Genomic DNA, 22,326 nt, shown 5'->3' on the forward strand with positions numbered 1-22,326 from the left:
GCTGTAAATAGCATAATTAGAGCCTATTTAATTAAATGAAAACATATTTCAGTTATATAGAAAGTCTGGCTGTGACAGCAGCTCCTCCTTTTGTCCTAGAACATATTTAATTTATTTTTTCTTTCAGATCTAGTTCATTCTAGTCTTTTTTTCTTTTCTTAAATATATTTTTATTTATTTCAGAGAGGAAGGAAGAGGGAGGGAGAGAGAGAAACATCAATGATGACAGAGGATCATTGATCGTCTGCCTCCTACTGGGGATCGAGCCTGCTACCCAAGCATGTGCCCTTGACCAGAATCCAGCCAGGGACCCTTCAGTCCACAGGCTGACGCTCTATCCACTGAGCCAAACCGGCTAGGGCGATTCTAGTCTTTTTTATCCACAAATGCCAGTAACTTAGAGAGATGGCAGTTGATCAATAAAACTGATTACTCTGCAAGTGTAAACTTGAAAATTCAGGTCTCCAACCTATTGTGAACAAGATATATTTAGTTGTTTTTCTCTAGTAAGGATGTTCAGAGGATAGTTATACATGATTCCTTTACATCTTAGGTTTGTCTATGGAAGGAAATTCTTATTTTCCTATTAAACTATCAGTCTGCTTTATTACAACAGAAAAATGTACTCATTCAGTAGTTTATAAGTTCTCTTTCCCTGCTGTTTACCAAAACAATACTTCTGCACCCTTCCCTCATTTCACAGTGAACCTTCCCAGGGGTTTACTGTTTGAAATCTCTGTCCAGTGGGTGAGGAGAGGCAAACCCTCCAGACAGTGGTCACCAGCACAAACATTGGATTTGGGGCTGACTTTGAAGGATTTTGAGCAATCTGGATATAGCACTGTAGACAAATCTAGATTTGTTCCTGATAGCCCACCATTCTCTAAACAGTGGCACTTGGATTTATGAGGCATGGAAAGCAGCAATGAAGAGGTAGGAAATCATACTGCTAAACAGAACCCTGTTTTTGGGTGGTATAACCTGGGCCAGACAACTCGGCCCTTGCTCCTATGCATGATAACTCATAACTCAGACTAGGACCTGGCACACAGTAGGTGTGTTAACCTAAAACTAAAAACGCCTTTCAAAGTGAGAAGCAAAAAGTATTTATTTGAGTTCAAAGACTAGCTATGTGGGACATGCTGATTTAGACAGAAGCCCAAATAATGTTTCCAGTAGGAGATAAAGGCAGTGGGTATTTATGAGAAAGGGAAGGGGAACAATTACACCAATAGAAGAAAGGAATTTCAGTGCAGATAAACTAACATAGTAATGTCAGTTCTACATTTCCAGTTCAATAGTCATTAGTCCAGTAGTCATAATAACTGATTTCTTGTTATGTCTGCAAACAGATTTTTTCAAAACAAGGTTGCTGAGGGTCTATTCCAAAGGTTATTTTGCAGTGTTTTAATATTCTAAGGTTTGAGGCGTAAAACATGCAAAGCAGTTCCTCTGCAAAGTCAGCTCCTGCTCAGTTTTAAAGTGGCTCCATTCCTATTAATGTTTATAGGTGCTTAGCTTTCGCCTCTGTAAAATGGAGATTAGAATGTATGCCTCATAGGTGTGTTGTGGGGGATAAGCAGAAGCTATGCCTAACATGTAGAAGGCTCTTGTTATAAAAATAAAGTCAGAACCTCACAACCAATTTAGCTCTTTCTTATGAGCTCTTTGGTCTTAGCCTGGGATGGTGATGAAATATGGACAGTGGAAACCATGGAGCCCTGGCCTAAATATTTTAAAAAGGTCTCTGAACTATCATGAATGCTTTAAAAATGCTTTGGGTTGGAATATGTTTTTTTATAATTTTTTATTGTTGAAAGTATTACATATGTCCCCATTTCTCCCCCATTGACCCCCTTGAGCCCGCCCCCACCTCCCTCCCCAGGCCCTCACTGCCCCATTGTCTGTGTCCATGGGTCATGCTTATATGCATACAAGGTCTTTGGTTGATTACCTCTCACCCACCCACCCTCCCCTGCCTTCCCGCTGAGATTCCACACTCTGTTCCATGCTTCCATGTCTCTGGGTCCACTTTGTTCATCAGTTTATTTTGTTACTTAGATTCCACATAAGAGTGAGATTATGTGATACTTGTCTTTCTCTGAATGCCGTATTTCACTTAGCATGATACTCTCCAGGTCCCTCCATGCTGTTTCAAAGAGTAAGAGATTCTTCTTTTTACTGCTGCACAGTATTCCACAGTGTAAATGTCCCACAGCTTTTTTATCCACTCATCTACTGACGGGCACTTGGGCTGTTTCCAGATCTTAGCTATTGTAAATTGTGCTGCTATGAACATAGGGGTGCATACATTCTTTCTGATTGGTGTTTCGGGTTTCTTAGGATATATTCCTAGAAATGGGATCACTGGGTCAAATGGGAGTTCCATTTTTAATTTTTTGAGGAAACTCCATACTGTTTGCCATAATGGCTGCACCAGTCTGCATTCCCACCAGCAGTGTACTAGAGTTCCCTTTTCTCCACATCCTCACCAGCACTTGTCATTTGTTGATGGTAGCCATTCTGACAGGTGTGAGGTGATACCTCATTGTCATTATAATTTGCATCTCTCTGATGATCAGTGACTTTGAGCATTTTTTCATATGTCTCTTGGCCATCTGTATGTCCACTTTGGAGAAGTGTCTATTTAGATCCTTTGCCCATTTTTAAATTTGTCTCCCTTTTGTTAAGTTGTATGAGTTCCTTATATATGATACATTTATAAGATGTATCATTGCTAATTTTTTTCTCCCATACAGTGGGCTACCCTTTTCATTTTGTTGATGGTTTCTTTTGCTGTGCAGAAGCTTTTTATTTTATGTAGTCCCATATGTTTATTTTCTCCTTAGTTTTCTTTGCCCTAGGAGATATATCTGTAAACATATTGCTATGGGAGATGTCTGAGATTTTGCTGTCTACAGTTTCTTCTAGGATTTTTATGGTAACACAACTTACATTTAAGTCTTTTATCCATTTTGAGTTTATTCTTGTGTATGGTGTAAGATGGTGGTCTAGTTTCTTTCTTTCTTTCTTTCTTTCTTTCTTTCTTTCTTTCTTTCTTTCTTTCTTTCTTTCTTTCTTCCTTCCTTCCTTCCTTCCTTCCTTCCTTCCTTCCTTCCTTCCTTCCTTCCTTCCTTCCTTCCTTTCCTTCCCTCCCTCCCTCCCTCCCTCCCTCCCTCCCTCCCTCCCTCCCTCCCTCCCTCCCTTCCTTCCTTCCTTCCTTCCTTTCTTTCTTCTTTCATGTATCTGTCCAATTTTCTCAACACCATTTATTGAAGAGACTATCTTGACTCCATTGTATGCATTTGCCTCCTTTGTCAAATATTAATTGAATGTAATGGCTTGGGTCGATTTCTGGGTTCTCTGTTCTGTTCCATTGATCTATATGCCTGTTCTTGTGCCAGTACCAGGCTGTTTTGATTATGGTGACTTCATAGTATAACTTGAAATCTGGTATTATGATCCCTTCAAGTTTGTTGTTCTTTCTCAAGATTGCTGCGGCTATTCGAGGTTTTTTGTTTGTTTGTTTTGTTTTTTGGTTCCGTATAAATTTTTGGAGTATTCTGGATTTGTGAAATATGCTTTTGGTATTTTAATAGGGATTGCATTGACTCTGTAGATTGCCTTGAGTAGTATGGACATTTTAATGATGTTGATTCTACCAATCAATGGCATATTCTTCTACTTGTTTATATCTTCCTCTATCTCTTTTTTTAACTTCCTGTACTTTTCTGAGTACAGATTTTTTGCCTCATCGGTTAAGTTTATTCCTAAGTATTTTTATTTTCTTGTTGCAATGGTAAATGAGATTGCTTGTTTAGTTTCTCTTTCTGAGAATTCATTATTGGTGTATAAAAAAAGCCATCGATTTTTGGGTATTGATTTTGTATCCTGCTACATTGCCAATTCATTTATTAAATCTAGTAGTTTTTTGGTGAAGTCTTTAGGATTTTCTATGTACAATATCATGTCATCTGGGAATAATGAGAGTTCTACTTCCTTCTTTCCAATTTGTATGTCTTTTATTTCTTCTTCTTGTCTGATTGCTGTGGCTAACACTTCCAGTACTGTGTTGAATAAGAATGGTGAAAGTGGACATCCTGTCTTATTCCCATTTTTAGGGGAAATGGTTTTAGTTTGTTTGTTTTTTCCATTGAATATGAGGTTAAGTTTGTCATATGTGGCCTTTATTATGTTGAGATATGCTCCTTCTATTCCCACTTGCTGAGAATTGTTATCAAAAATGGTTGTTGGGTTTTGTCAGTTGCTTTTTCTGCATCTATTGTTATGATCATGTGATTTTTGTCTTTCAGTTTGTTTATGTGATGTATCACGTTTGTTGATTTTTGAATATTGTACCAGCCTTGCATCCCTGGAATAAATCCCACTTGGCCATGTTATATGATCTTTTTAATAGCTTGCTGGATCTGACTGGCTACTATTTTGTTGAGGATTTAAGCATCTATGTTCATCAGGGATATTGGCCTGTAATTCTCTTTCTTCGTAGTATCTTTATCTGGTTTTGGAATTAGGGTAATGCTGACCTCATAAATAGAGCTTGAAAGTGTTCTTTCCTCTTGGATTTTTTGGAATAGTTTGAGGAGTATAGGTGTTAGTTCTTCTTTGAATGTTTGGTAAAATTCCCCTGTGAAGCTGTCCAAACCCAGGCTTTTGTTTGCTGGGAAATTTTTTTATTGCTTCTATTTCACCAGTTGTTATTGCTCTATCCAGGTTTTCTGATTCTTCCAATTCAGTTTTGGGAGATTGTATTTTTCTAGGAATTTGTCCATTTCATCCATATTGTCCAGCTTGTTGGCATATGTCTCTTATTGTTCATAGTATTCCCTTAAAATCCTTTGTATTTCTGTGGTGTCAGTGGTTAATTCTCCACTTTCATTTTCTGATTTTATTTTTTGGGTCTTCTCTCTTTGTTTCTTGATGAATTTGGTTAAAGGTTCATCAATTTTGTTTATCCTATCAAAGAACCAGCTCTTGGTTTCATTAATTTTTATTTATTTATTTAGTTAGTTAGTTTCTACACCATTTATTTCTGTTCTAATCTTTAGTATTTCCTTCCTTCTACTTACTCTGGGCTTTTCTTATTGTTTTCTTTCTAGTTCTTTAAGTTTTAGGGTTAAATACTTCATTGTTGATTTTTCTTGTTTTTTTGAGGTATGCCTGTAGTGCTATGAACTTCCCTATCAGGACTGCTTTTGCTGTGTCTCAGAGATTTTGGGTTGTTGTGTGTTCATTTTTATTTGTTTCCAAGAAGTTTTTTATTTATTTCTTGATCTCATTGGTAGACCATTCATTATTTAATAACATGCTATTCAGCCTCCATGTGTTTGAATGTTTTTAGGTGTTTTTACTGTAGGGTTGGATTATTTTTTAAACAAATGTCATTCAGAAAAAGTTGAAAGCCACAACATAGATTCCAACATTTCAGACGGCCTGGAGGAAAAGCTTGTCTTCTTCATACTACTCCCACATCTAGAAAAGTGTATTTAAATATCTGGAAATCTCTCTAATATGTGAGGATCTGAATGATCATGTGGACCCAAGCCACATCTTCTAGGAGGAAGCTCTCTGCCCTTTGGGGGCTGACTGTAAAATCATGGGGCTTTAAGTGTGAACATTTGAGCCTCCTCACAAATTAACTGGTCCAGATGGCAATCTGGGTAATCACAATAAGTAAGCCATTTAGATGAAACGAAAATTCTATGGATCAGAACAAGAACGAGTGATGTGACTCCTTCGGTGTGATTCTTGTTGGTCATAGAAAGGCACTTTGGGGACCTCAGTTCACTTTATCTGCTCTGCTGATGGGGTGGGGGGGTGATAATTTTATCATATGTGATTTTAGATTGTAATGTCTTGAAATTTGCAGTGAGATGGAGATGAGTTTCAGAGAATGACTTTGGGGGGTATGTATGTGTGCTTAGGTAGCAGCCTACTGATTCTGAAAATTACCTCAGGAAAATGTGATAATCAGCTAGACCAAGTCAGTGTATCCACATGGGCTGTTTCTGCATTTCTAATTTGATTACCTGGAAACTCCTGTCACTAAACTAAAAGGCATTCACAATTTTGATTATGCTAAGTGAAATAAGCTAGTCAGAGAAAGGCAAATATCACATGATCTCACTTGCATGTGAAATCTAATGAGCACAATAAATTGATGAACAAAATATAATCAGAGGCATGGAAGCAGAACAGACAGACAAATCTCAGAGGGAAGAGGGTGTGGTGGGAAGAGATTAAACAAAGAATTTATATGTATAAATGCATTGCCTATGAACACAGACAATAGGGTTGTGAAGGCCTGGGGTAGGACAGGAACTGGGTGGTGATAGGCAAGGGGGGAAAAAAGGGAGGGATCTGTAATACTCTCAACAAGAAAGATTTTTTTAAAATAATATATTTTTAAAAAATAAAGAATGATTAATGATACTTTAGGAAATGATATGAATCTACTCAGGAAATTATCTCTTCTCACTAACTTTGCATCTCAGCCTGAAATAGCCCTGGCCATGGATGGCTCTGTAATCCTATATAATAAAAGGGTAATATGCAAATCGACCAAACAGCAGAATGACTGGTCGCTATGATGCGCACTGACCACCATGGAGCAGATGCTGAACATAGGGGCTGCCCCCTGGTGGTCAGTGCACTCCCACAGCGGGAGTGGGCCTAAGCCATCAGTCGGACATCCCCCGAGGGCTCCTGAACTGCTAAAAGGTGCAGCCTGGGCTGAGGGGCAATCCCCCCTCCCCCCTGTACACAAATGTCATGCACTGGGCCTCTAGTTAGAACTATACAAATCCAGGCACTAGGAAAAATGTCAGAATCATTATTTTCAACCCCTCGTGTGCTATATTTGTTGGCTTTATTGTCCTTTTGCTCAGTAAAGGAATTTTATTTAAATATGAGTGTCAGAAAATGATTCACAATTTTACCATTTGGAGAATATTCTATTTTTATATCAGTTAATCATGTTTTGGGACACAAGGCCCAGGAAAGGCTTTTCTGTAATATTTATATAGTAAATTTTCAGCCCATAGGACAGGTAAATACTTCCACCCTAGACGTCTGAAAGGAAGATCCCCATGTGTTTTCCTGTGTGTAAGGATGTCTCTCAGAACACCAGCATAAGGGTTACCAGGCCTTACAGTGCTGTAAAACTGGCTTTCTGTTTAGACCTACATCCGATCCTAAGGTATTTAGAAATTAATTGTTGCAAAATAACATACCATTTACTAGAAATAATTTAAAAGGCCAATAGCCTTGCAATCTCTTTCAAATAATCTTTGTTACTTTCCCACAAGTGTACTGTGGCCTGGAGGAGGAACTTGACATTGCAGTATTGCAGACAACTTCTTTCTAAGGCTTTACAATGGATCAAAGACAACTTTGACCTTGATATGTAATTCTAGAAGAGTGTCATTTCCTGGACCTCAAGGGCCACTCTCAGCAGCTGCTCCCATCCTAGCCTTCTCTCCTCTCTCCACTAGCACTAGTGCACACCAAGTAGGCCCAGAATTCAGCTGGTCAAACCATAGGTGTCAGGTGGGTGCCATTGCCTAAGGTGGGGCAGGAGGTGATACAAGAAAAATTGCACAAGAAAACTCTAGACTTTGAATAGCTTGAGGTCATTGAAGAAAGGACACGAACATGTGAGAAACATTTAATGGGAGAAACCAATATGGCGGCATAGGTTAAACACCTAACCTACAGCCTGGCACAACAATTTCAAAAATACAACTAAAAGTCAAAACGGACATCATCCAGAACAACAGGAAATCTGGCTGACTGAAATGCTCACAACTAGAAGGAAAGAGAAAACCACAAGGAAAATCAGAGGAGCCGTAAAAGCCTGAGGTATGGAGACACGGGCGGAGACAGGAGCACGCGCGCATGCCGGGAGGACAGAGCCGGAGAGGAAGGGGCGGCTGACGGCCTGGCCGGCGTTCTCTAGCAGGAAGGAGATAAAACTCCAGATTGCGCTGAACCCCAGCTCCGACTGCACTGAACCCCAGTTCTGGGCGAAACCCTGGGAAGCCAGGCTCATGCTGGGGGAATCTGGGCTGTGGGGCGGAAACACAGAGGAGCGGCGAAAGGCAGAGCTCCGGAGCCGCGCACGTGAATGCACGCAGTGGACGGACTGTTGCCTGTGCCGCTGAATTGCCCTGGCGGGGAGGAGACAGGGGCTCCAGACCGTGCTGAACCCCAGTTCCGACTGCACTGAACCCCAGTTCCGGGAAAGACCCTGGAAAGCCAGGCTCATACTGGGGAAAACTGGGCTGTAAGGCAAAAATGCAGAGAAGCGGCGAAAGGCAGAGCACCAGAGGCATGCACGGGAATGCGCGCAGAGGATGGTCTGTTGACTGTGCCGCTGAATTGCCTTGGTGGAAAGGAGACAAAAGCGCCAGACTGCGCTGAGCCCCAGTTCCGACTACACTGAAACCCAGTTCTGGGCGAGAATCTGGGAATCCAGATTCATTGGGGGAGAGACTAGACTGTTTGGCAGTGGGCGAAACTCCAGGGCGTGTTTCTCTCAGAGGTGTTTGTAGGGAGTACAGAGGGACACTGAGACCCAGGAACTTCATAGGGTGGGGCTGATGGGAAAAAAAGGCTGTAGGCTCCACCCTGAAACTCCGCCCCATCCAAGCTGAGCACAGAGGCTTTTACAATTTTGCAAGTCTAGTTGAATAAGGCTGTCTCCCGGCATAGACACAGCTGATCCTCACAGCCAATTGGACTGGAGGTCAAATCCTCCCAGTGTACCAACAGCAATCAAGGCTTAACAACACCAAGACTTTGCACTCAGCCCACAAAGCCCACATATATCAAGAGCGACCACCTAGGGAGATTGGGGAAGCTGAGCTATAGGGAGGCAGCCAAAAGGTGGAGACACCGAAGCAGGTCACGAATAGAAGGGATGAAGGAAAGTAAACTAATGGACGACACAGTGTTCAGAACCACATTTATAAGGTTACTTAAGAATCTTCTGGAGGACCAAGATGGCGGCATAGGGCAGACGCCTGATTGTTGCCTACCACAACAATTTTGATACAACTGGAAAACAGAGCAGACACCATCCAGAACAATGGCCAGAGGAATTGCTGAGAAGGAATTGACCGATGGGAGTTGGGATCGGGAAGACGAGGCCCCGCTGGGTCCCGGATCCAGGTGCGCTCGCCTGGCGACTGGTCACCGCTGCAGACCCGAGTGCCGCCGCAGCGACCTCAGACCAGCCCACTGCCGCGCACCGGGCGCACTGGAGCTTCGCCGAGCCCACCGCCCAGCGAGTTCCGCGGCAGCCGCCCCGGAGCTTTGAGAAAATGGCCGAAGGAATTGCTGAGAGGGAATTGACCGACAGGAATTGGGATCAAGAAGACGAAGCCCCGCTGGGTCCCGGGTCCGGGTGTGAGGCCGCGCCCCTGGGTCCGGGCGAGGCCACGCCCCCCTGGGTCCGGGTGAAGCTGGATCCTGGGTCCGGGTGAGGCCGTGCGCCCCTGGGTTCAGGAGAGGCCACGCGCCCCGGGGTCCGGGTGAGGCCACACACCCCTGGGTCTGGGTGAAGCTGGATCCCGGGTCTGGGTGAGGCCATGCACCCCTGGGTCCGGGTGAGGCTGGGTCCCGGGTCCGGGTGAGGCCGCGCCCCTGGGTCCGGGAGAGGCCACGCGACCCTGGGTCCGGGTGTAGCTGGATCCCGGGTCTGGATGAGGCCGTGTGCCCCTGGATCCGGGTGAGGCTGGGTCCCGGGTCCAGTTGAGGCCGCGCACCCCCGGGTCCGGGCGAGGCCACACACCCCTGGCTCTGGGTGAGGCCGTGCGCCCCTGGATCTGGGTGAGGCTGGGTCCCGGGTCCGGGTGAGGCCACGCGCCTCTGGGTCCGGGTGAGGCCATGCGCCCCTGGATCCGGGTGAGGCCGTGCCCATGGGTCCGGGAGAGGCCACGCGCCTCTGGGTCCGGGTGAGGCCGTGCGCCCCTGGATCCGGGTGAGGCCGCGCCCATGGGTCCGGGAGAGGCCACACGTCCCTGGGTCCGGGTGAGGCCACGCGCCCCTGGGTCTGGGTGTAGCTGAATCCCGGGTCCGGGTGAGGCCGTGCGCCCCTGGATCCAGGTGAGGCTGGGTCCCGGGTCCAGGTGAGGCCGCGCGCCCCCGGGTCCAGGTGAAACTGGATCCTGGGTCCGGGTGAGGCCGTGCACCCCTGGGTCCGGGAGAGGCCACGCGCCCCTGGGTCCGGGTGAGACCACACGCCCCTGGGTCCGGGTGAGGCTGGATCCCGGGACCGGGTGAGGCCGCGTACACCTGGGTCCGGGTGAGGCCCCGCGCCCCAGGGCCTGGGTGATGCTGGGTCCCAGGTCCGGGTGAGGACGCGCACCCCTGAGTCCGGGTGAAGCTGCGCCCCTGGGTCCGGGCGAGACCAAACCAGAGGGAGTCGGACCTGCATTACCACCATTTGTCCACCATCCAGAGCTGAAAAGTCAGTGCCGACATGTACACATAAGGAACTGGTGGACATTGAAATTGGGTCTCAAAAGAACTGTTGGTCCAGAAAGAAACTTACTACAGACTGATTCATTTGCCTGTCAGCATAACTATTATTGCTCATCTCACATTCGGTTCTTATAAGTATATTTCTAGTAACACATGATCTCACTCATCTAGGGGAAATGATGAACAACATAGACTGATGAACAAGAACAGACCCAGAAACACGGAGGCATCGATCGGACTGTCGGGCCTCAGAGGGAGGGTGGGGGTAGGGGAGAGAGATCAACCAAAGGACTTGTGTGCATGCATACAAGCCTAACCAATGGTTAAGGACAACAGGGGGGTGGGGGCATCTGTGGGTAGGGGTGGGGGATGGGAATGGGGGGATGAGGACAAATATGTGACACCTTAATCAATAAAGAAATTTAAAAAAATAAAAAATAAAAAAAAACAATGAATGAGCAAATGAAACTATATAAAATTAAGCACTTGATTGTGTGAGGTTCAAAGTTTTCATGTTCCTAGAGAACGAATCAATTGGAAATGGACTTAAGCAGGGCTGATTTTGTTAGAAATAAGGAAGGTCAAGCTTCCCTGGTGAGTTAGATACATACTGAAATGAGACAGGACCAGAGCTTGGAACCTCTTAATATTCATTGTGGTTTTAATGGCTGCAGTGCATGACCCTAGAGTAAACATCCCTGAACCAACCTAAATGGTATAGTTGACCCTGTGGTAGATTAGAAAAGGTTGTTTTGCCTCAGCCAAGAAGCTGTACTTTATCTGAGGTTGAGTAACCTATACATAATGGGTCACCTCTTTACAAAATACTACATGAAAAGCAAAGAGTTTGGTCTATAAGTCTCCAAGCATGGTGTGGGGAAGGGAGAAAGAAATGCTCATTTGCATGTCATCCTTACCAGAAAAAAATAGTTGATTACAGCTTTTTTTTAAAAAAAAAATTGTTATACGAGCACTTTACATGAGAGATCCCCTTTTAACAATTTTTAAGTATACAATACCGTATTGTTAACTATAGGTACAATGTACAAAAGATCTCTAGAACTTATTTATCTTTCTTAACTGAAACTTAATGCCAGATGAGAAAGTAACTCTCAATGTCCTCTTCCCCCAACCACTGGCAACCACTATTCCATTCTTTGGTTCTATGAATTTGAGTATTTTAGATTGCTCATATAAGTGGAATCATGCAGTATTTGTCCTTCTGTAATTAGTTTATTTCACTTAGCATAATGTCTTCAAGGTTCATCAATGTTGTCACATATTACAGAGTTTCCTTCTTTGTTAAAGATGAATAGTATTACATTGTCTGCATGTACCACATTTTCTTAATCCATTCATCTCTGGATGGAGGTTGTTTCCACCTTTGTCTATTGTTCATAGTGCTGCAATGAACATGGGAGTGCTAATATCTCTTTAAGATCCTGCTTTCAATTCCTTTGGATAAATACCCAGAAATTGGATTGCTGGAACATACTGTACGTAGTTTGTGTGTGTGTGTGTGTGTGTGTGTGTGTGTGTGTGTGTGTGTGTGTGTGTGTGTTTAATCCTTTATTGTTTAAAGTATTACATAGCAGCCTAATTTACAATAGCTAAGATTTGGAAAAAGCCTAAGTGCCTATCAGCAGGTGAGTGAATTAAAAAACTGTGGTACATCTACACAATGGTTGTTTTATTTTTAATATTTTGAGAAACCTCCATACTGTTTTTAATAGCAGTTGCACCATTTTACATTCCCACTTACAAAGCACAAGGGTTTCAAGTTTTCCACATTCTTGTCAACAGCTGTTTTTGCTTTTTTTCATATTAGTAATATCCACCCTGACAGGTTTCATTGTGTTTTTGATTTGCATTTCCCTGTAAATATAGTGATATTGGACATTTTTTCATGCACCTGTTGTTCATTTGTATGTCTTCTTTGAATGTCTATTCAAGTCTTTAACAAATTTTTAAAGTTGTAGGAATTCCTATATATTTTGGAGATGATCCCCTTAACAGATGTATGTATTGCACATATTTTCTCCCATTCTATGGGTTGCCTTTTTGCTCTGTTGCTTATTTCCTTTGTTGTGAAGAAGCGTTGTAGTTTGCCAAGTCCTGCTTGTTTATTTCTGTTCTTTTTATGTGTGCTTTTGGTGTGATATCCATGAAATCATTGTCAAGACTTGTATCATGAAGCTCTTTCTCTATGTGTTTCTCTAGGAGTTTTATAGTTTCAGGTCTTACATTTAAGTCTTTAATTCATTTTGAGTTGATTTTTATGTCTGATGTAAAATAAGGACCCAATTCATTTCTTTTGCATGTGGATAACCAGTTTTTCCAACACCATTAGGTGAAGTAATGATCCTTTTTCCATTGTGAGTCCTTGACACTCTTGTTAAATATCATTCAACCACAGTATATGCATGGATTTATTTCTGGGCTCTTTATTCTGTTTCATTGGTCTATATGTCTGTCTTTATGTTAATACCATACTGTTTTGATTACTGTAGCTTTGCAATATATTTTGAAATCAGGAAGTGTGATGCTTTCAGCTTTGTTCTACTTTCTCAAGATTGATTTGGCTATTCTCAGTCTTTTGTTGTTCCATGGGATTATAGAAAGTTTTTCTAGTTCTGTAAAAAATACCATTGGGATTTTGATAGGAGTTGTATTAAATCTGTAAATCACTTTAGATATAGTATGGGCATTTAACATTATTAAGTCTCCCAATCCATGAACATGGGATGTTTCTCCATTTGTTTCATCAGTCTTTTGTAGTTTTCAAGTTATTTCTGAATATTTTATTCTTTTTGTTGCTATTTTAAATTGAGTTGTTTCCCTAATTTCCTTCTTAGGTAGTTAATTGCAAGTATATAGAAATGTAACTGATTTTTGTATCCCATAAGTTTACTAAATCTTTTTATTTTAAATGATTTTTTTTTTAGAGTCCTTAGGGTTTTCTATATATAAGATCATGTCATCTGCAAACAGGGACAATTTTACTTCTTTTCTAATTTGGATGTCTTTATTTCTTTTTCTTTTCTAATGCTCTGGCTAGGGTGTTCAGTATTTTGTTAAATAGAAGTGATGAGAATGCGTGTGCTTGTCTTATTCCTGATCTTAGAGTAAAAGCTTTCGGTTTTTCACTGTTAACTATTATGTTAGTTGTGCACTTTTCCTATGGTATTTATTGTATTAAAGTACTTTCTTTCTACTCCTAGTTTGTTGATATCTTTTATCATAAAAGTTTTATACTTTATCGTATGTTTTTTTCTGCATTTATTAAGATGATCATGTGATTGTTATCCTTTATTCTATTAATCACATTATTTGATTTTTATGTTGAATCATCCTTCTAGTTCAGGGATAAGTCTCACTTGGTTGTGGTATATGATCCTTCTAATAAGCTGTTGGCTTTGCTTTGCTAGTATATTTTGAGGACTTTTGCATATGTATTCATCAGAGATATTGGCTATAGTTTTCTTGTGGTGTCTTTGTTGGGCTTCGGTATCAGGGTAATGCTGGTCTCATAAGATGAGTTTGGAAATATTCTCTTTTCTTCCATGTCCTATAAGAATTGGCATTAATTCTTTAAATATGTGGTAGAATTAACCAGTGAAGCCATCCAGTCCTGGGCTTTTTTTTTTATTGGGAAATAATGATTACTAATTCAATTTATATACTATAGTCATGCACCAAATAACAGTGTTTCAGTCAACAATGGACCAGGCATATGATGGTGGTCTTATCCTATATAATAAAGAGGTAATATGCAAATTGACCCTCATGCCCTCACAAGATGGCTGCCTACGACCAGGCCAGCAGGGGGGTTAGTGAGGGACGACCAAATGACTGAAAAAGCAGACTGTGTGGGGCAACCAGGCTGGCAGGGGGGCTAGTGAGGGATGACCAAACAACTGAACAGCAGGCTGTGTGGGGTGACCAGGTCGGCGGGTGGGGGGGCAGTTAGGGGAGACCAGGCCAGCAGAGGGGGGCAGTTGGGGGCAACCAGGCCAGCAGAGGGGGGGCAGTAAGAAATGACCAGGCTGGTGGGGGGCAGTTAGGGGTGACCAGGCCAGCGGGGGGGTGCAGTTGGGGGCAACCAGGCTGGCAGGAGGGGCAGTTGGGGGTGACCAGGCCGGCAGGGGGGGCAGTAAGGGGTGACCAGGCAGGCAGGGAGGGGGCAGTTGGAGACAACCTGGCCAGCAGCAAGGGCAGTTAGGGGCAACAAGGCAGGCAGGCAGGTGAGCGATTAGGAGCCAGCGGTCCAGGATTGTGAGAGGAATGTCCGACTGCCGGTTTAGGCCCAATCCCCGAGATAGGTCCTAAACCGGCAGTTGGACATTCCCCAAGGGGTCCCAGATTGGAGAGGGTGCAGGCTGGGCTGAGGGGACCCCTCCCCCCATGCATGAATTTCATGCACCGGGCCTCTAGTTAGATTGTAATGGAGCTGAATATTTTCTATCACCTAGTTATGTCCTAGGTGTTATAACATTATAGCACAATACATTGCTCATGAGTTTGTGGTGATTCTGGGGTAAACACACCTACTGTGCCACCAGTCATATGAAAGTATAGCATAGCTACAGTTACAGTAGTAGGCTATACCACCTAAATTTGTGTAACACTCTATGCTATTCACACAATTTTGATATCACCTAACAATTCATTTCTCAGAATGTATTCCTGCTGTTAAGTGATGTATAACTCTAATTATAAGTCTGTTCAGAATTTCTGTTTATTGATAGGTTGTATATTTCTAAGAATTCATTCACTTCATCTAGGTTATTCAATTTTCTGGTGTAATTATTAATAGTAGTCTATTATGATCCTTTTTATTTCTGTGGCATCAATTGTGATGACTCCTCTTTCATTTCTGATTTTATTTGTCTTCTTTTTATCTTAGTCTAACTAAGAGTTTGTCAATTTTGTTTATATTTTTAAAAACTAACTTAAAAATTCACAAATATGTGGAAATTAGGCAACATGCTTTTTAACAACCATTGGGTCAAAGAAAAAATAAAAAAGAATATTAGAAAATATCTTGAGACAAATGAAAATGAAAACACATGACTTTGAAACTTATGGAATGCACACACAAAAACAGAACTAATACAAAAGTTTATTGTGACCTGAGCTGAGGTCATGTTCAGCCATCAGCATACCTATATTCACACAATTTCTATTCCTAGAGTGATGGCTTTGAAGTTATGTTGCTGTCTAGTGAGGTTGAAAACTTGTTCCTCTTATGTAAAATATGTAGGAGGTGCTGAAGCAAGCAGGTGAAAGGTCAACATTACCAGAAAAGTAGAGACGTGATCCAAATATAACCACAGAATATTAGCAAGGGAAAAGAGCTTTGGGAAGAAGTATGACTTTGAGCCAAATGACAGATGACTCATAAGTGAAGAACAAATGCAGAGCTTTGAAAAAAAAAAAGGTCAATTTGATACAAAAGGGGAACATTATGATAAAGAATTGAAGTGACTGAATAAAATGGAAACTGACTTATTAGGTGATGGAGACACAGCTAGAAGCTCGTGTGGGTGGTGGGCGGCGACTTGACTCTAGATCCTATGTCTTGCCCCAGATTCTGACAGGAGGGAGATTTTCATATACATTTTACTAATTTTCTTTTATCTCTGACACTTCTATTATAGAGAAAGGGCAAATAACAATATTAAAATATTTCCTCTAATTAATTCCCTTGTAATGTGCACGAATTCCGTGCACCGGGCCACTAGTATATATATATATGTATATGTGTATATATATATGTATATATATATATATATATATATATATATATATATATATATATGCATAACCCATGGACACAGACAATAGGGTGGTGAAGGCCTGGGGTGGGAGGTAAGGGCAGTCTAGAAGAGGTCAATGGGGGAAAAAAGGGGACATATGTAATGCTTTCAACAATAAAGATTAATACAATTAAAACAAATAAAATAAAAACAAAACACAAAAAAGATAATTTAAAAAATCATAAAGTGAATCCAGTTGTCCTGAAAATTCAAAATGAATTCATCCAAGAAATAAGAATCAGTTGTCTTATCAGTTGGTCATTTATTGTTTTTTCCCCTTTTATTAGACTGCCAACACACTTGTGATCTAGATTCACAAAAACAACTGTCCCATCCCTTCCTGAAAGCCTTCCTGGAATGTCATTGTCTTCATAGGACTTAACAAGAATAGACATATTTTGAATCACCGAAGGCCACAATACCCAAATTCTGTACATATTCTGCCTATTTTACTCCTGCTAAGCTGCTGCTTGAGATGCTAGAGCTCTCTGTTTACTGGACTCTGTGGGTGCTTCCTTCTTTGGAACATACTAGCCAAGGGACTTAAACACTCTCTGCTTAAAGTTGCCTTGTATGGGGTGGGAAAATTAGATACAAAATTTCAGTTTTAGGGTAGATAAGTTCTGGGGATATAATGTATGACATGGTAATATACTAGTAGTAAACAATACTGTATTGTATATTTGAAAGTTGCTAAGAGAGAAGATCTTAAAAGCTTTCATCACAGGGAAAAGTGTTTAACTGTGAGGTGAGGGATGATAACTAAACTTGTGGCAATCCTTTTGCAATATATACATATGTGAAATCATTATCTTGTACACCTGAAACTTGAACAATGTTATATGTCATTTACATCGCAATAAAACTGGGGGAAAATCAAGTCTCATTGTGCAGTAGAATATTGTTTGGTAACTTCAGTTATATTTATAAATATCAAATGGAAATGTGAGGCACAAATTGCCCTCTTTCTACTGCAGGGTCAAGTGCTTTTTCTCTTGTTCAATGTAGTTGGGCAGCAACACACATAATAAACCAAAGAATAGAAACGTCATTTCAGCCTGGCAACTAACAATAGCATTGCGCTGACTTTGTATCACTAGGGAGCTAATACACCCCAAAGAATCATAAAAGTGGACTCTTTTTCTTTTATTGGATCCCAAAGAATGGTGAGGTATTTAAGAATGTTGTCAAACCCTCTATGAAAATACACCTTCAATAATATTGAAGGCAAGGTCAACAAATGTCACATATGCCTGGGCTCTGTGTCCAGAAGGGGCAAATCAATGAGAATGGAGTTAGAGAAAGATGCTAGAAGGCAGGAGTCAGATGACAAGACTGGAAGGGGGGTAGGGGAGTCCTGCTAAGTCTTAGACACCAATCTTGGTCAAGTTACATTTGAATTGCTGATGAGCTGCTGCCTAGAAGATGCTGCAGAGATAACAGACAGTTAAGATTCCACAGAATGAAGAGATCAGAGATGGGCCATTGGATTGGGGACCTGCAAACACAGGGTGGGTGGTAGGTAGAATTTGGGTACAGGTAACCTACCAAAAGGGTGGGCAAGTAGACCAACGGTGGAATCTATTTTTTAAAAATTAACACAAGCAAGAAAAAGCCAAGTCTTTAAGGCTATGTCTACACTAAACTTGCAAGTGAAGTTGAGGGGTCCAAAACATCTTGTAGTGTTCACTGCCATCCTGCAACCTGGAGTTTCCCAAGAAGTTTTTGAAACAGATGCTGCGCCTGCACTCCAGGTAGGATGTTTTTGGGTGGATCCTGTGTGCTTTGCCTTTTGATTCCTGAAAGAATATTCACCAGAGTGGATTCTAGTGCCCCATTTGATCTTTAGACCTTTGTGTTCCTTTGGGATCTGAAACATGAGCCTTCTAATGAGGTTAAGCTTATTTAAGACCTGTTGGAGAGATTAGCAGGAAATCCTGGGAAGGACAGTATCATTTAAGATGAGGTCAGTCTCCACTAGAAATATCTACCCCTGGTTGGATGAGGGTAAAGGTAGAGCAGAGGCAACTAGCATTGTTCGTAAGAAGACATGTACTGACTTTAATTAAGAGAAAAAAATACAAAGAAAAAAACCCTTTTATTTTAAAATTCAGTAAAGCACCAGGGAAGAAAATAATGATTATCGCAGAGTATATTGGAGTTTTTTGTTAAAAGGGAAGGGAAAAGAGCATTAGGCAGGAATATCCATTTGGGTCAAAAGAGGCTTTTATGAATATTTTGTTGAGCTGGTGACATTCATAATTGATGACATGGAAGATAGTAAAACTTGTACTACACATTCTTGTCTTTTTATTTAATTATCTGTGTCCTTTGAGTCTGTCAGGGCAACATTCAACATTCATTATCTATATTGTAGATGTACCCATGTATATGTGTGCATTACATAACAGAGCCAGGACATGGGTCTATAACTTCTAGTTCAGTTTTGAGATTGTCAGTTTGGTTGCTGCTTCTTTGTAGCATTTAAGATACATTAAACAACAACCAACTGATTATACTCTAATTCTTGGGATTCAAATGAGGATATATTTTCTTTTATCCTCTTCACAAACAAATTGTTGTGTGAGTCTTAAATATTTCTACTTTCATGGCATACTAGGAAAATTGAGGATGTTGGCAGAATGAAAGCCCAATTGAAATTTTGACTCTGAAATACTCACTTTTTCTCTTGCCAGTTTAGGGATTCGACAGTGACTGTTTGTTGCCATATAAATAGAAAATTCTTATTTTGGAAATACACCCTGTCAAATAGTTTTCAGTCATTACTTAATGTAAGGCATGGCTTTCGGTCCACTGCTCAGAGGAATAAACAAAATTCTGAGTTGCAAGTGAAAGGTCAAAAAATGCCACATATGCCTTCAATGAAAAGATCGTCATGTGGTTGATAATATGGCTGCATCTGAGATACTTTTGGATGAGATCCACCACTTATTTTAAGCTTCTTGATGAAGTTTTTCTTAAACAGATTTTAACAGTTGTTTGATATGTTAAGATATTATAAGGGGTATCCAACTCAGTTTGATAATTTGTTTTCATTGAGGTTTCTAGCTATGCTAATTGAAGTGTGGATATGGCTAAGATACAGTTTTCAAAGTATAAGGTATCAAATCATGACCATGATTGATGCCTGATGTTTCCACATGTACCCATACCTTTAGCTTGAGTGTAGTTTAACTGACTGCAGATTGAATAACCAATGGAATTGAGATGCAGTGGAAACTCGAAGCTAAGACAGATAAAGAGTGCTATCATTACCCTCGAATGTGGATCAGAGTGGAAGAGGAATCTGGGATCCTGATGTCGTGATAGCCACCCCTGAAATGTGATGCTCTCAGCCTGCACGCACAATATTTATATCTGTTTGGAAAGACTATCTGTGATCTGTATGTGTGTATTGCATATTTACATATAAGTGATAAACCATACATATATGCTAGATAGCCTTTCAAATATATATAGAGAAAGAATAGAGAGAGGGAAAGAGTAAGCATGTGCACAGATCATGTGTGCATGTGTATTCTGTGGATGGTGTATGCTTGCACATATGTGTAGGTATTTATATTTAAAGATATCCCAGATGACCGAAAATCATTCGCAAATTATTTCCTTCACTTTCAAGTATATTCCTGAACAACATGCAAGCAATAAACAGTTGTAAATGCTCATATACCTTAGAGAACAAATTTTGGGTAGATAATGTCTGGGCTTATACATTAAAATATATTTTTCTTTTTCACATCCCCCCCCCCAAAAAAAAAAAAAAAAACAACAACAACAAACTTTACTTAAACCCAGTGGGAAAATAAAACTATAAAAACAGCCACCTTTGCAAAGCCATAGCCTTGAAAAACGACTGGCCATAGACACAGCACCAAGTTTATCAGCCCCAAATCCCCTCATCTGTGCTGGAGGGATTGGTTCCTGAGGTTCAAATGGATCAGACTTGGTTTCCTGATTCTTAAGAGCTGTCAAATAACGCAGTCCCAGGCAAATACAAAATGACCCTTCTCAAACCATGAAGGGTTCTGTGTTTTGTTTAGTTTGTACTCCAGACCCTGACCTAACCCTGAAGTATCCTGGGTTCTGGAATTTGTAAGATTCTTCTAGTTCTTCTGGCTGCTGATGGCCAAAGTCAGACTATGGTACCAGTACAACAGTTCCTCCTGGTCTGTGGACATAGCTTCTCATGAGGAAAGAACATACTGAGCAGTCCACCACAAGGACCTCCCGAGTGGCCAAATACCCTTTGGAGTAAATGGCCTGGCAGACAAAGGTGCCACAAGGCAGCAGGTGCAGTGGGGGTTAAGCCTTGACCATGAAAAGAACATCAGAGAACAGGAAGAATATTTGGAGCTGAGGTTCCCCATGGGGAGGCACCACCAATAGCCAGCCCTGGCATAGGAATCAGCAATCTAAGGTAAGCCCCTTTGCCTGGCGTACAGTGAGAAGAGCCTGGACATGCCGGAGGTGCTGGTCATTCTTATGTTTCTGACCAGTGGTGTGGACCCTCTGGACAGTCTCATCAGCCAAGCAGCCGTGTGAGCTGTTGGTGGTCAGGGCTGTTGGGACTTGTGTTTTCAGCCAAAGCAACAAGATTCTCATACTGGTGAAGCCTCTGGAGAGGCAAAGGGAGCGGGTCCTGGAGCTGAAGGCCCCCAAACTCAGGAATCTCTGGAACCTTTGCTTTTCTTTAGTTGTTCCTGCAGGGTGGTCCGGGACCTCTTTGCATTGGCAGAAAATTGGGTGTAGAACTCCAGGTGGGGGAGAGTCCTCCAGCCCTTGTCCCCAGTGCCTTCCTTTCACGTAGGGAAGCAGCTCTTGGCCTGGGGCTCCAGTGGTTGCAGGGTGCCCTTGACTTTCAGAATTCCATGCAGTACATGGCCACCAGCCCCAGCTGTTTCTGGTAGTGCCGTTTGGTCTCCAATAGCTCCCAGGCAGTACAGGCTTGTTTCTACTCCTAGTGGGCACACTGCTCTTACACTGGGCACCGAGACCTGTGGCCTGGGTTCTCCATGCCTAGCTGACTGGTCTGTTTTTTTTTCTTTAACAGTTTTTTAAAAGGGCATTTTCCAGTGACTTTTTTTTTTTTATGTGAAATTAATTTTTGGGCTTGGGCCTAAGAACTAGAGGGGATAGGCATCATGATAAAACCCCAGGATGATGCTGCTATCCTGAGATTAGGTCTATCTTTGAAATACAATTTCTATAGGTGCCATGGTTCAAATTTGAGGTGTTCTGAACTAAATTAGGAATTTTCTGATTATCATGGAATTGAAATTTATTGAATGAGAAAAGCCCTTATGCCTAGTAGGCATCAGAGCTTATCTTTGATATTATAATGGCTATTTGGGTATTTCTGAATTTGTACCTGTTCACCAAGAAAGCCTAGAGATTTGCTTTCAAATTAAATATATACTAGAGGCCTGGTGCACAAATTCATGCATGGGTGGGGTTCCTCCGTGTGGCCTGCAGGGATTGGGCCGAAACCAGCAGTCCAACTCCACCTGCTGCTCCCACTCATCCCGGCCTGCGCCCAGTCAGTCCCAATTGGGAGAGGCTCGCACCGCTGTAGTGGTGCTCGCCAACCATGAGCCCTGTGTCTGGCACCTGTCCTGAGGGAGTGAGGCGGGCGCAGGACACTATCGGCCCTCCAGGCAGGCGGTGGGACACCCTTGCCAGCCTGAGATCTGGATTTGTCCAGCTGATGTTTGCGCCGGTTGTCGGGGGCCACCTGGCAGCCGCTTTTATATCATTTCTTCCTTGCAGAGCATCTAGGGCGGGGAAGCGGCTGCGGTGCCTGAGACAGACTTCCAGGAGGCCAGGGGCACTGTCGGGACTGTACCGGCAGCGCCGGTCCATCAGTGCCTGGCCCATTCTCCAGAAATTAGACCTGCAGGACTACTGGGCCGGTGGGCCACCGGGAGGGGTGGGTCAGCTGGGTGGCACTCCTGCTGTGGGGGCACACTGACCACCAGGGGGCAGC

General features: G+C 42.1%; 1 protein-coding gene and 1 pseudogene across 2 annotated transcripts in view; one reads left to right on the forward strand and one right to left on the reverse strand.

Annotated features, from left to right (window-relative positions):
* Positions 1-22,326, forward strand: part of FRY (FRY microtubule binding protein) — a gene marked incomplete at its 5' end in the record, with an annotated part of 648,830 nt that overhangs the window by 14,826 nt on the left and 611,678 nt on the right. The window lies entirely within an intron of this gene.
* Positions 20,296-22,217, reverse strand: LOC307101135 (rho guanine nucleotide exchange factor 39-like; annotated as a pseudogene). Its single transcript has 2 exons — positions 22,152-22,217; positions 20,296-21,294 (listed from the first exon to the last, which is right to left on the reverse strand). The product of its transcript is annotated as a rho guanine nucleotide exchange factor 39-like (transcript).

The sequence above is a fragment of the Cnephaeus nilssonii genome, assembly GCF_951640355.1.
Source record: "Cnephaeus nilssonii genome assembly, chromosome: 6".
Classification (NCBI taxonomy): domain Eukaryota; kingdom Metazoa; phylum Chordata; class Mammalia; order Chiroptera; family Vespertilionidae; genus Cnephaeus; species Cnephaeus nilssonii.